The sequence below is a fragment of the Lissotriton helveticus genome, chromosome 3_1, assembly GCF_964261635.1.
Source record: "Lissotriton helveticus chromosome 3_1, aLisHel1.1, whole genome shotgun sequence".
Lineage (NCBI taxonomy): Eukaryota > Metazoa > Chordata > Amphibia > Caudata > Salamandridae > Lissotriton > Lissotriton helveticus.
In genome coordinates this window covers 1,195,327,323-1,195,342,614 of record NC_136061.1, presented here as the reverse complement: position 1 = coordinate 1,195,342,614, position 15,292 = coordinate 1,195,327,323, and positions in this window count along the sequence as shown.

Genomic DNA, 15,292 nt, shown 5'->3' with positions numbered 1-15,292 from the left:
ACCTCAAGGGATACAACGGGGGGCTCCAGGCTCTTACCAAAACATACATTAAGCTAAAAGTAGTGCTTTGTTTTAACCAATCATGTATTTGGTTTCATTTTTTAAATGGTAACAACATTTACCTGCAATATTTAAATATGTTTTGTGTTTAAATAAGTCAAGACATTTTTAAAAATTACCATCTTAACAGAATAATTGTGAAGGGGACCCGATGAATTTAATTTTTTCACTGGGCGGACGCGACGTCAAAAAGATTGAAGCCACTGCCCTAATATAATCTTTCATACACCCACTCTAAAATACAGACTACCATTTTCGAAACCATAGACACACCAATACCAGTTAGTACTTACCCACTCACTAATTCCTAGATCTACATACACATACACTCATTCACCCATACAGTCACTCATACATGAGGTCAATCATCAATACAGCACTATCATATGCACTCACATATCTATACAGACACTCACACATCACCACTCACACATGGAGTTACTCACACACATAGTCAGTCATGCAAAGAATCAATCACACATTTACTCACTTATACAGTTATACACACGCCACCTCACTTATTCTAAACATATACTAACACATACTTACACTCTTATACAAAAACGAATACAAGCACACACTCATCCATACAGCCACTCTCACAATAACTTACTCTCACATATAGTCATTTATATACTCCAACACTCACATATGCAGTTACTCACACATGTACCACTGAGACATCCATTCACTCACCAACACACCCATACACACACTCACCCACCTATACTGCCCTTCACAGATACACTCTTGAACCCATACACCTAGTGAATCACCCACTCACACATCTATGCACAGAGTCACACCCCCCCACCCATCCACATAGACACTCAGGCACCCATACAGATACTCAGATAACCAATTAATAACCCATATAGACCCTCATTTAGCTACTCACCAACCCTTGTAACCACTTGCACACCAACTGACAAACTAAACTGTATGAATGTCTGTATCAGTCACCAACCTATGCAATTAGTAAGACACATTTAATCACTCACATATACAGTCAGTCACACAACTACTAAATCATCCATTCAGACACTTATACACCCACTAATTCTTCAATATACCTTGGCCTATATATATATATATATATATATATATATATATATTCACTGAAAAAACCATAGGTTTCACACCAGTTATAGTTAGGTGGAAATTTTACTCGCATAAAACCATTGAAATTCCCACGTTATAGTTAGTTGGACTCACTATAACTTGCGCGTGCAATGCACTGCTGATGACGTCACATATTACATCACTCATGACATGGTCAGTGACATCAATCATGACATCACTGATGACATCTCACATTTCCACCTAACTATAACTGGTGTGAAACCTATGGTTTTTTCAGGGAATTTAATAGGTTTTTTAAATGCTAATTCCTAACTATAACTGGTGTGAAACCTATGGTTTTTTCAGTGAATATATATATATATATATATATATATATATATATATATATATATATATATATAACATTTCTATGGCAAAATGAAACCCCTCATTTTGTTCCTTTTCAAATTAAATGTATTAAGTGTTACCACTTTATTCCAATTAAGATGACTTCAGGTGTGCCATACTTTTGTCATAAGTAAGACTGTTAGCGTTCTAGTTGTTCTTTAGAACACTCTGTGACATTCTGTCATTGGGCTATAGTTGAGCTACATCTGGCTGATATTTGGGCTACATTTGGGCTCTTTTGTCTCTGGTGGCCATCTTGGGAGACTGCATTTCAGAATTGTTTTAATGAAATATAAGAGGATTTGAGAAGTCACTCAAAATGTGCCCTAATTTTTCTTTCTTCAGCACTAATCATAATTTCTATGGCAACATGAACCCCCTCATTTTGTTCCTTTGCAAATTAAATGTTTTAAGTGTTAACACTTTATTCCAATCAAGATGACTTCAGGTGTGCCATACTTTTGTCATAAGTAAGACTGTTAGCGCTCTAGTTGTTCTTTAGAACACTTTGGGACATTCTGTCATTGGGCTATAGTTGGGCTACATCTGGCTGATATTTGGGCTACATTTGTTTTTTTTGTCTCTGGTGGCCATCTTTGGGCTACATTGGGCTACATTTGGGCTCTAACATATATATAGCCCAATGTAGCCCAATATATATTTTTTCAAAGTTAATTTTCGTAAAAACCACTGGAGCATATATCTTGAGACATAGCAAAGGCACATCGGGGTACCAGTCCCTACAATTTTGCCAAGTTTGGTGGAAATCCATTCAGCCGTTCGGGCTAAAAGTGAGTCCAACCGCCCTATGGAAATTAACATGGGGAAAACACGTTTTGGGACCCCCCCTTTATCTCGGCCCCCGCTTGACGGATCCCCCCGAAACATTCAGGGAAGGAGCGGAGCGCAGCGAGGCAAAGTTAAGGAACATTACAGGCAGATCCCTCATTCGGCGCCAAAGTTATTCCCAATAGAATGTTGCGGATTTCCTATGGAAAATGATCCTAACTATAACTACCTACTGGCGACCGCCAGTAGGTAATATATATATTCACTGAAAAAAACATAGGTTTAACACTTGTTAAAGTTAGGAATTAGCATTTAAAAAACCTTTGAAATTCACTAAAAAAGCCATAGGTTTCACACCAGTTATAGTTAGCTGAACATTTTACTCATACAAAACCATTGAAATTGCCACGTTATAGTTAGTTGGACTCACTATAACTCGTGCGCCCACAATCCACTGCTGATGATGTCACATATTACATCATTCATGACATGGTCAGTGACATCACTGATGACATCACTGATGACATCTCAAATGACATCACTGATGACATCACTGACGCAAACGATCTCGCACCACTGAAGACCCCCCCAGCAGACACGGCAGCAAGAAAGCCCCCTGGTTCACCGACGAACTCAAGAACTCAAAGAAGAACTGCCGCACCCTCGAGAAAGCCTGGCGCAACGACCAGACCACAGACAACTGGACCACCCTCAAGCACGCCACCCGCAAACACCACCAGTTGATCCACACCACCAAGAAGACAGCGTTCAAAGAACGACTCGACAACAACGCCCACAACAGCAAGGAACTCTTCAGCATTGTCAAAGAGCTCTCCAACCCCAGCACCGGAAACAACGACATCACTCCCTCGCAAGACCTCTGCAACTCACTCGCCTCATTCTTCCACCGCAAGATCGCCGAAATACACAACAGCTTCGGCGCTCCAACCACGTACCCCACCACCATACCATTGCCCCCCACGACCACCCTCAGTGCCTGGACCCCGGTCAGCACAGAAGAAACCACCCGCACGATGAACAGCATCCACTCCGGATCGCCAACCGACCCCTGCCCCCACCACGTCTTCAACAAGGCCCACTCCATCATCGCACCCCAACTCAGAGACATCATCAACGCCTCATTCAAAACCGCCACCTTCCCAGAAAGCTGGAAGCACGCCGAGCTCAGCACCCTCCTGAAGAAACCAACAGCGGACCCCACCGACCTCAAGAACTTCCGCCCCATCTCGCTCCTCCCTTTTCCTGCCAAAGTCATCGAGAAGACCGTCAACAGACAGCTTGCCGCCTTCCTCGAGACGAACGGAGCCCTCGACCACTCGCAGTCCGGCTTCCGAGCCAACCACAGCACCGAGACCGCCCTCATCGCAGCCAGTGACGACATCAGATCCCTGCTCGACAGCGGAGAAACAGTGGCCCTCATCCTCCAGGACCTCTCCGCGGCATTCGAAACCGTCTGCCACCGCACCCTAGTGCAGCGCCTCAGCAACACAGGTATCCAAGAGAAGGCTCTGGTGTGGATCATCTCGTTCCTCGCCGGAAGAACCCAGAGAGTCCGCCTCCCCCCGTTCAGATCCGAGGCCACCGAAGTCATCTGCGGCGTACCACAAGGATCCTCCCTCAGCCCCACCCTCTTCAACGTATACATGAGCCCCCTCACAGCCATCGCATGCCAACACAACCTCAACATCATCTCCTACGCCGACAACACCCAGCTCATCCTCTCCCTCACCAATGACCCAGCCTCCGCCAGAACCAGCCTACACGAAGGGAAGAAAGACATCGCAGAGTGGATGAAGAACAGCCGCCTGAAACTGAACTCAGATAAGACGGAAGTCCTCATCCTGGGACCATCTCCCTCCGCCTGGGACGACTCCTTATGGCCCCCTGCACTGGGCTCCACTCCCAAGCCAACGGACCACGCACGTAACCAGGGCTACATCCTGGACTCCTCCCTCTCGATGACCAGACAAGTTAACACCGTATCGTCATCATGCTTCAACACCCTGCGCATGCTCCGAAAGATCTTCCGATGGATCCCCACTGAAACCAGGAAGACAGTCACCCAGGCACTCGTCACCAGCCGGCTGGACTACGGGAACACCCTCTACGCCGGCACCACAGCCAAACTGCAAAAAAGACTCCAACGCATCCAGAACGCCTCCGCCCAACTCATCCTGGACATCCCCCGACACAGCCACATCTCCAGCCACCTGAGAGACCTGCACTGGCTCCCCATCAGCAAGAGGATTACGTTCAGACTCCTCACACAAGGCCCTCCACGACCTGGGCCCCAAGTACCTCAACGACCGCCTGACCTTCTACACGCCCACCCGCCAGCTACGGTCGACCAACCACGCCCTCACCGCCGTGCCACGCATCTGCCGAGCCACCGCCGGTGGAAGATCCTTCTCCTACCTGGCAGCCAAGACATGGAACTCCTTCCCCATCCACCTCCGGCTAACCCAGGACCAGGAAGCAACTCAAGACCTGGCTCTTCGAGCAGTGACGGCCCCCCTTCCCCAGCGCCTTGAGACCCTTCCGGGTGAGTAGTGCGCTATACAAATGCCATGATTGATTGATTGATGACATCTCAAATGACATCACTGATGACATCACTGATGACATCATCCAGTGACTGTGTGTTTCTGTAAAGTTTAAATATGTTTTACATATTCAAGAATGAGTGGGTGTATAAGTGTCTGGATGAAGGATTTAGTTGGTGCGTAACTGACTGTATGAGTGAGTGATTAAATGTGTCTTACTGAATGCATGGGTTAGTGACTAAACTGTCTGAATGTGTGCATCAGTATGTCTGTTGTTGTGTAAGCTGCTGCATGTGTTGATCAATAGCTATATGAGTGGCTATATGGGTTATTGATTGGTTGCCAAAGTATTTGTATGTGAGGCTGAGTGTGTGTGTGGGTGGCTGGGGGGTGTGTGACTCTGTGCATAGATGTGTGAGCAGTTGATTCACTAGGTGTATGGGTTCAAGAGTGCATGTGGAAACAGCTGTATGGGCGATTGACTGTGTGCATGGCTGTGTTGGTGATTGAATGGATATCTCAGTGCTACATGTCCAAGTAAGTACATATGTAAAACACAGTGCATGTGAGAGTTGGCATATAAAAATTACTATTCAATAACAATAGGAGAGGTAGGGAGAATGAGGCACTCTCTTAGTCCCCGGTTAGTCATACAAAAACAAGAAAAGAGAGGTCAGATCAAACACTTGATCAGTCTAAGCGTAAACTACAGACCACAATTCAGGGAGTCAACACAAGATTAGATTCTCACATCCGATTTGGATGATCAAGAAAGCCCTCACACACTGACCTAGTCAGTGTCATGCTTCATCATCGGGCCCCACCGACAGAGGCCGAGTGCCTCTGTGGTGTGCTACGACGCCAGAAAGACTGCGGAGCAGGTTTTTTTGTGTGTGGAGGGCGTGCTCTTAGTTACAGTGAAATTTTAAAAGTGCCTGAAGCAAGGGTATCGAAAAAAATATTTAATAAATGATCCCTGAGGCACAAGAATAAAGAGTATTACGTGTCTGTATTTATATGCCAAGGTTCAAGGTTGGTGAAATACAGAATATACTCAGTTCATTACAGTCAACATGTTTCAGCCATAAGGGTGGTATATTACCGTGGCATTCATCAGGACTATACCCCGGCGGTATGGGCTCTCTAATCACCCACCCTAACCTGGGGACGTGAAAGTGAAAAGTTGTGAAAAAAGTGCATAAAAATTATGGAAGAGTAAAAGTACTCAATTCCAAAAATACTCCGTAATTTTGGAGTGTAACTGCACTTTCAAAAGGGGCGCTACTCGCACCATGGGTCTCGGGAGGGGATCGGAGCGACCTGGCACATCGCCCTCAGCGCTTCCGACCCGCTGATCAACCTAGTCATGACCTCCAAACCGGACCCCGAAGATTCTTCGGGGTCCGGTTTGGAGGTCATGACTAGGTTGATCAGCGGGTCGGAAGCGCTGAGGGCGATGTGCCAGGTCGCTCCGATCCCCTCCCGAGACCCATGGTGCGAGTAGCGCCCCTTTTGAAAGTGCAGTTACACTCCAAAATTACGGAGTATTTTTGGAATTGAGTACTTTTACTCTTCCATAATTTTTATGCACTTTTTTCACAACTTTTCACTTTCACGTCCCCAGGTTAGGGTGGGTGATTAGAGAGCCCATACCGCCGGGGTATAGTCCTGATGAATGCCACGGTAATATACCACCCTTATGGCTGAAACATGTTGACTGTAATGAACTGAGTATATTCTGTATTTCACCAACCTTGAACCTTGGCATATAAATACAGACACGTAATACTCTTTATTCTTGTGCCTCAGGGATCATTTATTAAATATTTTTTTCGATACCCTTGCTTCAGGCACTTTTAAAATTTCACTGTAACTAAGAGCACGCCCTCCACACACAAAAAAACCTGCTCCGCAGTCTTTCTGGCGTCGTAGCACACCACAGAGGCACTCGGCCTCTGTCGGTGGGGCCCGATGATGAAGCATGACACTGACTAGGTCAGTGTGTGAGGGCTTTCTTGATCATCCAAATCGGATGTGAGAATCTAATCTTGTGTTGACTCCCTGAATTGTGGTCTGTAGTTTACGCTTAGACTGATCAAGTGTTTGATCTGACCTCTCTTTTCTTGTTTTTATATAAAAATTACTATACATGAGAGCCTGTGATTGCGTAAGTGGCTGTATGGATCAATGTGTACTTGTATCAGTGATTGTATAAGAGAGTAAGTATGTGTTAGTATATGTTTGAATAAGTAAGGTGTTGTGTGTATAACTGTATAGATGAGGAAATGGGAGTGTGATTGATTCTTTGCATAACTGACTAGATGTGTGAGTAACTCCATGGATGAGTGGCAGTGTGTGAGTGTCTGTATAGGTGTATGAGTGTATATGATAGTGTTGTATTGATGAGTGTCTGTATGTATGAGTGATTGTATGGGTGAATGAGTGGATGTGTGTGTAGACCTAGGAATCAGTGAGTGCGTATGTAGTTACTGGTATTGGTGTGTCAATAGTTTCAGGAATGGTAGTTTGTATTTAACACTGGGTGTATCAAAGGTTAGATTAGAGTGTGAGGAGGTGCATCGTATTATCACATGGATGATGTCATCAGTGATGTCATCAGTGATGTCATTTGAGATGTCATCAGTGATGTCATCAGTGATGACACTGACCATGTCATGAATGATGTAATATGTGACATCATCAGCAGTGGATTGCAGGTGCGCGAGTCATAGTGAGTCCAACTAACTATAACGTGGGAATTTCAATGGTTTTGTATGAGTAAAATGTTCAGCTAACTATAACTGGTGTGAAACCTATGTTTTTTTCAGTGAATTTCAAAGGTTTTTTAAAAGCTAATTCCTAACTATAACGAGTTTGTAACCTATGGTTTTTAAAGTAAATTATTAAGTTTTTTTAATAGCTATTTTGTATAGCTATTAATTATTATAATTTTTATATAATTATTTAAATAATGTATATTTTTCTAACATTAATTTTTTAATCTATTTTTCCTGTGTTTTAAAAAAAATCTTTTTACCCTGGAGCGCTCAGGGTACGCGCACCCGTAAACGCACCCGTAAACGCACCCGTACACGTAGCAAGAGCGCTATTCCCGCGTGCGAAAAAATATATAATTATGTATTTAAAGTAAATAGTAATGCAAGACATTCACTAACATACTCATAAAAGTAGTATTTTTTATTTTTAAAAAAACGTATTTTTACTTTAAACACATTTACGAAAATCAAGTAAAACGTCATCGTGACGCGCCGCGTAAGCGCCCCCGGAAGCGCCTCCGTAAGCGCCTACGTACGTGCCGCGTAAGCGCTCCCCGGAAGCGCTCCGGAGGGCGTAGCGTAAGCACGTCAAGCCATGTGACCTTAAAAGAACACTTTTCATTGGTTCATAACAGGTTTTTTTTCAAATATTGAAAGCCCCCACCCATTTCCCTCACTATCACTTTGAACTTGGAGAGAGCCAGAGGTGTTCTTTGGTTTATCTGCAGCATCTTTTCTTTTACACAACAATGGCTGGAAGACAACCAACCTCCAGTGACTCAGAAGAAGATTTTTTGCTTGAGGACCCTCCTCGGCGCAAAGTCAAGGAACACTTCATCTGGAAAATTTTTACCTTTCCCGAAGGAGAAAAGAAGGTGAATGCGGCAAAGGTGTGCTGCAAGATCTGTGGCACCACTTTATCATGTGGGAATCCAAATAAAAAATACAGCTTTGGGAATTCCACTTTATTAAGGCATGTTGAAAGGCGACACCCCATCAACTATGCAAGGGAGAGTGTCAGGGACCTGGCACGCTATCCCCCAGCCGATGGCGGCAGCACCTCGACTGGTGGAGCAACACCTTCGGGAAGTCAAGCTGCAAGATTGATCCCGAATATACAGCCAGTCTTTGCAGGCCTCAAAATTGTCTGCATGGATTGCGATTAACTGCTTTGCTATGGGGAGCAGAGCATAGAACTTATTGCTCGTAACAAACAAGACCACCGCTGCTCCACCCACCACTCATTTTTCCACTTTTTTTGCTCCTATTGAGCAGTTTTGGATTCCCTGGTTTTGTTTTTCTCCCCAAAAAAAGTTTAAAATCGTTCAAAAAAAGTTAAAAAAAATATAACATCAAAAAAAGAAGAAAAAAGAAGTTCTTTTTAGAACTACCTCCAATTCTCCAAAAAGAGCTATATTCCTTATATTTTTCGTTATTTAAAAAAAAAAAAAGAATGTATGTGAAGGGGAGAAAGAGACTGAAGGAACAAATGACAAAAGTGGAGTGAGTGAGGGTGAATTGATGAAGGAGAATGAGGATTTGACAGGACAGAGGGAGTGAGAGAAGGAGTGAGTGAAGTGGAGTAAGGTAAGTGAGGGAAGGGGAATGAGTGAGGGAGCGAAGGAAGAGAAGAGAGGGGAAGGGAAGTGAAGCAGGGGGACTGAAAGAAGGTGAGTGTGGGAGGAGAGTGAGGGGAAGGGGGGTGAACATGGGGAATGAGGATAAGTGAGGAAAGCGGAGTAAAGGAATGAGGGTGAGGAAGGGTAAGAGAAGAGCAGTGAGGTTGAGGAAAGAGTGGTGATAGAGGGTGGATAAAGGAAAGTGAGCGTGAGACAAGGGGAATGAGGGAGTGAGGAGACAGAGGGAGTGAAGGAAAGAGTGAGAGAAGGGGACTGAGTGAGGGAGCAAAGAAAGGTAATTGAGGGAGTGTGGGTGAGTTATAGGGAGTGAGCGTGACGGAAGAGGAGTGAGAGAGTGAGGGGACGGAGGTAGTGAGGCTAAGAGAGAGGGAGTGAGGAAAGGAGAATGGGGATGTGACAGGACAGAGTGAGTGAGAGAAGGAGTGAGTGAAGTGGAGTAAGGTGAGTGAGGGAAGGGGAATAAGTGAGTGAGTGAAGGAAGGGAATAGAGGGGAAGAGGACTGAAGCATAGGTACTGAGAGAAGGTGAGTAGGGGATGAAAGTAAAGAGAAGGGGAGAGAAGGATGGGGATTGAGGGGTAGTGAGGGAACCGGAGTAAGGGAATGGGGGTGAAGGAGGGTGAGAAAAGGGCAGTGAGCGTGAGTAAAGAGAGGTGAAAGAGGGTGGATAAAAGTGAGTGAGGGTAAGACAAGGGGAGTGAGAGAGTGAGGGGATAGAGGGAGTGAAGAAAGGAGTGACAGAAAGGGACTGAGTGATGGAGCAAAGAAAGGTAATTGAGGGAGTGTGGGTGAGTTATAGGGAGTGAGCGTGACGGAAGAGGAGTTAGAGAGTAAGAGGACGGAGAGAGTGAGGCTAAGAGAGAGAGAGTGAGAGAAGGGGCGTGAGTATATGAGAGGACAGTGGCAGTGAGAGGAGTGAGTGAAGTGAAGTAAGGTGAGTTAGGGAAGGGGAATGAGTGAGGGAGTGAAGGAAGGGAAGAGAGGGGAAGGGAAGTGAAGCAGGGGGACTGAAAGAAGGTGAGTTTGGGAGGTGAGTGTGGGGAAGGGGAGTGAACATGGGGAATGAGGATAAGTAAGGAAAGCGAAATAAGGGAACGGGGTGAGTATGGGTCAGAGAAGAGTACTGATATTAAGGAAAAGAGTGATGAGAAAGTAAATTATGTTTGTCAAACTTACCTTATAAGTAATGTAAACTTAATGACATATTTTTATTACATTTAATATCTGTGGAAGAGGAAAAAAAATTACTTATAATTTTTATAATCTATATTTCAAAATACAAGAGACAAGGCAGGAGATTAAAAGTCATAAAACAGGTACTAAGAGATAAAGTAGGAGTGAAGGACACAGAAAGAGAAACAAAGGAATACTGAAGGACAGGGAGAGGGAAAAAGAAATAAAGGGAGAGCAAATTACTAAGAGGATAATGAGGCAGATAGATTCAGTGACAGAGAGCAAAAGAGGGAGAGAGAAATGAACTGAAGATGAGTAAGATACTCAAGGAATGTGAGTTATCAGAACTAATGGAGGAAAGGGGAGTAAGGAGAGGGGAGTAAGTGACAGGGAAGGGGGAGTGAGTGAGGGTGCATTCATGACAATGAAGAATGGAAGGTGAGTGAGAGTGAGTGAAGAGGCGTGAGAGAGTGAAGGGATAGAGGGAGTAAGGGTAACAGAGAGGGAGGGAGGGAAGAGGAGTGAGGAAATGAGAGGGCAGAGGGAGGGAGAGAAGGAGTGAGGAAAGTGGAATAAGGTGAGTGAGAGAAGGGGAATTACTGAGGGAGCAAAGGAAGAAAAGAAGGGGAAGGGGAGTGAAGCAGAGGACCTGGGAAAAGGTGACTGTAGGAGGAGAGTGAGGATAAGGGGAGTTAAGGATGGGGAATGAGGATAAGTGAGGGAAGTGGAATAAGGGAAGGAGGGTGAGGGAGGGTGAGAGAAGGGCAGTGAGGTTGAGGAAACAGGAGTGATAGAGGGTGGATAAAGGCGAGTGAGCATAAGACAAGGGGAGTGAGGGCGTGAGGTCATAGAGGTAATAAAGGAAGGAGTGAGAGAAGGAGACTAAGTAATGGAGCATAGAAAGGTAAATGAGGGAGTGTGGGTGAGTTATAGGGAGTGAGTGTGACGGAAGAGGAGTGAGAAAGTGAAGGGACAGAGAGAGTAAGGCTAAGAGAGAGGGAGTGAGGGAACGGGAGTGAGGATGAGAGAGGACAGTGGGAGTGAGAGAAGGAGTGAGTGAAGTGGAGTAAAGTGAGTGAGGGAAGGGGAATGAGTGAGGGAGCGAAGGAAGGGAAGAGAGGAGAAGGGAAGTAAAGCAGGGGGTCTGAAAGAAGGTGAGTGTGGGAGGGGAGTGAGGGAAAGGAGAGTAAACATGGGGAATGAGAATAAGTGAGGGAAGCGGAGTAAAGGAACGGGGGTGAGGGTGGGTGAGAAAATTGTAGTGAGGTTAAGGAAAAGAGTGATGAGAAAGTACATTTTGTTTGTCAAACTTACCTTATAAGTAATGTAAACGTAATGACATATTTTTACTAAATTTAATGCCTGTGGAAGAGGGGGAAAAAATGTACTTATAATTTTTATAATATTTATTTCAAAGTACAAGAGACAAGGCAGGAGATTAAAAGTCATAAAAGGGTACTAAGAGATAAAGTAGGAGTGAAGGACACAGAAAGGGAAACAAAGGAATGGTGAAGGACAGAGAGAGGGAAAAATAAATAGAGGGAGAGCAAATTACTAAGAGGAAAATGAGGCGGATAGATTCAGTGACATAGAGAAACAGAGGGAGAGAGAAATGAACTGAAGGTGAGTAAGATACTAAAGGAATGTGAGTTATTAAAACTAAAGGAGGAGAGGGGAGTAAGGAAAGGGGAGTGAGTGACAGGGAAGGGGGAGTGAGTGAGGGTGCATTCACGACAATGAGGGATAGAAGGTGAGTGAGGGTGAGTGTAGGGGCATAAGAGAGTAAGGGGACAATGGGAGTGAGGGTAACAGAGAGGGAGTGAGGAAAGAGGAGTGAGGAAGTGAGAGAACAGAGGGAGTGAGAGAAGGAGTGAGTAAAGTGGAGTAAGGTGAGTGAGGGAAGGGGAATGACTGAGGGAGCAAAGGAAGTAAAGAAGGGGAAGGGGAGTGAAGCAGAGGGACTGGGAAAAGGTGACTGTGAGAGAAGAGTGAGGGTAAGGGGAGTTAAGGATGGGGAATGAGGATAAGTGAGGGAAGTGGAGTAAGGGAACGGGGGTAAGGGAGGGTGAGAGAAGGCCAGTGAGGTTGAGGAAAGAAGAGTGATAGAGGGTGGATAAAGGCGAGTGAGCGTGAGACAAGGGGAGTGAGGGAGTGAGGACATAGAGGTAGTGAAGGAAGGAGTGAGAGAAGGAGACTAAGTGAGGGAGCATAGAAAGGTAAATGAGGGAGTGTTGGTGAGTTAAAGGGAGTGAGTGTGAGGGAAGGGGGAGTGACAAAGTAAGGGGATGGAGGGAGTGAGGGTAAGAGTGAGAGAGTAAGGGAAGGGGACTCAGGATGTGAGAGGACAGAGGGAGTGAGAGAAGGAGTGAGTGAAGTGGAGTAAGGTGAGTGAGGGAAGGAGAATTATTGACGCAGCAAAGTAAGGAAAGAAGGGTAGGGGAGTAAAGTAGAGTGACTGAGAGCTGGAAAGTGGTGGAGGGGAGAGAGGGAAAGGGGAGTAAAGGAATGGGGAATGAGGGGTAGTGAGGGAAGTGGAGTAAAGGAACGGGAGTGAAGGAGACTGAGAGAAGGGCAGTGAGGGTGAGTAAAGAGGGGTGATAGAGGGTGAAAAAAGGTGAGTGAGCGTGAAAGAAGGGGAGTATAATATATATTTCACAATACAAAATACAAAATAACTTGTACACCATGTTATATGGTTTATTTTTGCTGTTCTAAGAATATATTGAATTTCACTTTAAACAGTGAGTTCAATACTACTCATCATATGACAGCGGGCAAAAAAAACACAATAAAAAAGATTGTGTTTAAAAAACCCATACAACGTTTCAATATATAATGTAAAATTTAGAAAAAACATATCTTAACTCATTTGTGATCCACTTACTTTTCCACGAGGCCAAATAGTATATGGAAAGTCCTTTTCTTTGGAAATTACTCAATAGTAAACTTAAACTTCCATTTACCCGACTTTCTGAAAGAAAAGCTCAAACATCTTTTACATCATGTAACAATACTTATATTTTCACCTCTGGCTCACTCATGATCAATATTTCCTATAATACTGATATCACTCACTATGTGATACACTTACACTACCTCTATGACAACTACAAGTTTTTTTATTATCTTGATCACTCTCACTCACAAAGTAATTTTGAACAGCAGACTAAGTTTTATTAACTGCTCCAATCTTCATAGGCCAATTACCTTTCCTAAAATTTTGGTTGTAAGAACACTAGGTAAGAATTTGGTAAGTCAAAAGGCAAATGTTGTTTGAAAGTCAATTGAGTATCAGCCTTTTTCACATTTTAAATAAGCTGTGTAATGTCCTGATGTTGTTGTAGGACCATCATGGAAAATAATTGCTGCAGTTGCAAAGCTTCTTTCAGAAATTGATAATTGAGAAGCCACAACATTTTTAATTAAAATTGTCAATTTAGTTCCATCAGGTCTTCATCGTTGGAACATTAAAATTACATACTGTCCATATCTTTGTATAAATAATGTTGATAGCATTGCAGATTTACATTGAGTACAGACCATGTTATGATTTGCTTCTCTAACTAGATTATTAAAAGACACTGATTTGCAGTCTGGTAAAGTCAAATATATAAATCTTTCAGTGTCTATTGTAGTAGTACCTGAAAAGGAACAATTGTCGCAGTTATGCTGCCATTTATAAGAAAGGCCAAAAAGATTTTTCTATATCTATACCTTCATCTTGCAATACAACAAGCCTATACATTAGAAATTCCTGACAATCTTGCTGAATATTCTGTGAAAATTGATTTAGACCAGAACATATGTCTAAAACATTTCGAATTTCAGAAAACACTTTCTATTTTTGTTCTATCACTGCTACATTTCTGAAACACAGAATTCAACAAATAACAAAATCTTTGATCACGATTTTCATCAATCTGTTCTTGTACAGTTTGGGGGAAAAAAACCCATTAACCACTACATTAGCATAGCAGTTGACACCAGAACTGTTTTCAAACTGAAATCCAACAACATCTTTAACTGAATCCTTTTCCTTTTTGCTTACAATTACTGGTTCATCTACTTTTTTTCTTTTTGCTACAACTTCACTACAATTTTTCTAATTTCTTCTGTTTTGGCCTACCACACGCTTTTCAAATAGAGGATATTGAGGTAAATTTGGAGCATACTCTCTTCTTAACCTATTATATTATTTTACACAATTTAGATTTGCACTAATCTTTGTCTCATCAAAATCAATCAAGTACAATCCAGATAAAGTTCTGACTCGAGATAAAGCAACATATGCCATACCCTCCTTGAACACAGAACTTCCAATATTCACCAAAGCACTATCTACACTTAAACCTTAAGATTTATGAATAGTCACCGCATATGCCAAAGAACCAGGAAACTGTTTTCGGCGGACATATACATTTTTCACAAGCAAAAATCATGCAGAACAACGACTGATTTGTTGTACTTCTTCAATTCTATCAAATTAAATTTTTGAAAATTCAATTTCATCTCTATTATGGTAATTCACAAAATCAACAACATGACCCATTGCTCCATTTACTAAACCTCTTTCCACATGTAAAGTCTGTCGTAAAATTATACGACAATTTAAACATGCATACAGAGTCTTTTCCAAACCAGCAGTTTTAGATATTGTCTTCTCTAAAGAATCCAATTTTGATATTAACTTTTCTGACAAACTAATCGTTGCTCCATCATGCTCTATTTTATCAATAGCTTCCAGTTTCACAATCTCTTGATTTTCTAACTTTAACATTTTGTTGTTGAAGATTGAACATTCTTGCAGAGTTGGCATCAAG